The sequence below is a fragment of the Corylus avellana genome, chromosome 7, assembly GCF_965113065.1.
Source record: "Corylus avellana chromosome 7, dhCorAvel1.hap1.2, whole genome shotgun sequence".
Classification (NCBI taxonomy): domain Eukaryota; kingdom Viridiplantae; phylum Streptophyta; class Magnoliopsida; order Fagales; family Betulaceae; genus Corylus; species Corylus avellana.
In genome coordinates, this window is record NC_142496.1 from 9814275 (window position 1) to 9817447 (window position 3173).

Below are 3173 nucleotides of genomic sequence, written 5' to 3' on the forward strand. Positions count from 1 at the left end.
TTATGAGAACTGCTCATAGAAAAATTTGTGTGAAAAAGGATACTGTAAGTATAAAGGTAAATTGTGAGAAGATAAAATTTAAAATATTTGATGCATTGAAATTACCTTAAGATGATCTGGAATGCTTGAATGTCTATATGATCCAAGGTGTTGTTAAGAAAGTTTTTCAGGTTCATCACAAAGATCCATTGGAGGCCTTTAATAGACTCCTTAAATCACAAATGAAACCATTCAAACGGCTAGAAAATGTTTAGATTTTCTTTAATATCACATCTCAAGCGACTTGTTCAATTGGGCGAGCTCTCTTTGGTTTACCAAGCTTCTCCCGATCAAGCCTTCTACCAAGGCTCTAAGGTTTTTGTTTGGTGCCTTTCATCACGATGATTTTTGTATCGTCCTGTCTCTTTGGAGCGGTTTGAGAAGATGTCGCCCCCTTCGGTGGTTGTCCTCTTGTGGATGGCTGACTTCTCGAGGCTAGCGGATGTAATGCCTGAGAAATTAATTAACTCATATGCCCCTCTTTGAACTTTTGTTCACCGAGTAAATAAATCACAACAAATCTCTACTCCTCAAAAGAAAATACTAAGCCGTGGAAATACATGAATTTTCTTTCATACTATTGTTGGGCATTATGACCTAAAAATCCCAAATGATTTTATTTTATTGATTTTGTTGATATTCATCATAATTTATTCAATGATTGAATTATTTGTATGTGTTTTCTTCTCTTCTGGCTTTCTTGTTTTCTTCTATGCAACGCTGGTCCACGTACGTGACATTTGTCTTTCCTTGGGTGATTACTTTTTCATTTGCTTTTCTTGATAATTCCTTTTGCTGCTAGAAATTCTGCAAAAGATAATTATTTGTGTTAATTTCTCATTTAAGCTCAAGACTAATAATTAGACAATATTTCAAACTTAACTATAAAAATGTAAAAATTAGTACAAAATAAGTTATGATAATGCTTACTATTAGTAAGAAAAATGCACACTTCTAAGCTATTATCAAGGTATTATGTATTGAATGGACTAATGAGTTGTTTTTCCACAAAATTAATATCGTCAATATGAAAGACAATAACCCCTAAAAACTACTTATGATATTGATTCTAAATCCTAAAGACAATAAATTAAAAGTTACATTTATATGTTTTAAACAATAATTAAATTTTATGGAAGTGTTTATTTATTTCGTTAGTTACATATTATAATATTTTTAATTAATTTTGGTTCAACTCTATTTTTTGATTTCGCCCTCGATTAATCAAAAGTCTGGCTCCGTCACTAAATAACCCATCAAGTTGTAGTTCCTTGTTTAATTCTTTTATCGTTGTAAATTTCTTCTAAAGGCTGGTTCATGAATGAATAATGTTAAATTATCAGTTATCCCAAAAGCTTAAGCTTATAGGTAGAAATAAATTTAATTACTTAATCATTGTTTTAACACTCCCCTCACATGTGAGCTCAAACTCCCTTTTAATAGGTGAAGCCCAACACGTGGATTATTTAATTTAATGGGGTGATTTGATGGATTTAAGGTTCGATCTCATGACCTTTGGCTCTAACTAATACCAATATACCATGTTAAATCACAGTTATCTCAAAAGTTTAAACTTATATGAAGATTTAAATATAATTATTTAATCAATATTTTAACAAACAAAAATCATATATAGAAGAATTATCTTGTAAAATATTTAATATTATCTGTAAGGAAGTTTAGGGTCGTTGGAATTATGCAAACTTGAGGAGGCTCAAGATTATTCCTCAAAATATTTTTCCGTTGTTTTCTATTTCGTCGAAATTTCAGAGCAATATTGAACCACCATCATTTTCTTATCAAGTGATGAGAAAAATTTGTAGATACCATCAGTGAGTGACGATAGATTGTGATAGAAAGAATTAATATTGATTAGGGCCCACGTAACTTGTCTTTATGAAAGTAAGTCACCTCTTGTCGTCCATGTCTTTGCTTGTCGTCTTGCCCCGGTCTTGGTCGTTTCGAATAGGACATTAAACATTTGCATGCATGACGAGGTTCCAGTTCGTCTCATACAAGTTTCATATTTCTATGTTTTGGAATTTTTTTTCCTTTGTGTTTTACCTGTTTAATATTTTTATTTGAGGAAACTTTACAAGGGATGAACTGAGTTTTGAGAAGACCCTCTCAAATTTCAATTATTTTTAATTTCATCAGTCGAACTTTTAATTTGATGCAATTTACCTATTTCCGTCAATTTTTGCAGTTAAACCCTAATGGAAACCCCTAAAAAGACCAAATTACCCTTCAATAGTGACCAAACCGTGGGTCAACTAGTATATATATATATATATATAATAACTTTATTTTTTTAATTTTTAATTTGAAAATAAGGGTAAATTTGAAATTTAAAAAAAAAAAAATGTATAATGGTCATTTTATCACTTTTAATATTTAAAAGCTGACGGAAGGGTACAGTGCATCAAATTAAAAGATCATGGAGTGAAATATTTGACAGCTTTTGAAATTTATGGGAGTCTTCTCAAAACGCGTGGTACTTCAGGACATTAAAACCTAACAAGTAATAATAGAGGCGAAAGCAACTTTTTGCCAATTTATGGACCAAGTTTGGATGGAAAAGTCCAAATAATCTTTCTTTTATTTTATTTTCTATTTAAAAAAAATAGTATAATCTCATTATTTGGACTTCAATTGGTTCAACTAACATGATCCACATGCATAATTGAATATATTTTAATCTTTTTCAATTAAAAAAAAGTTAGTATAATCATTTATTTATTATTATTATTATTATTATTCTTATTATTTTTATTTTTATTTTTTATTTTTTAGGCCGGCTTACTACTTGTGTTTCCTTCGTCAGTTCGTTGCCTTTGGCCGTACTTGTCAAATTAACCCTTTTTAAAAAAAAAAAAAAAATTATGATGCGATAACATGCGCAAGCTCACCACCGCATGTATTTAACATTAATTCTCCATTTTTCTCTTCTTCTTTTTTTCTTGTATTTTATTTTTTTTGTTTTTTTGTGACATGGCTCACTATGTACATCTAGAAGTTATATTAATTACTTTTACAAGTCGAAGGAATAATAAGCTGTCATTGATGGAAATAGATTTGTAACTTGTGCATATCACAAGTTAATCAAACGGACCAAAGTCAAATAGACTTTTGTA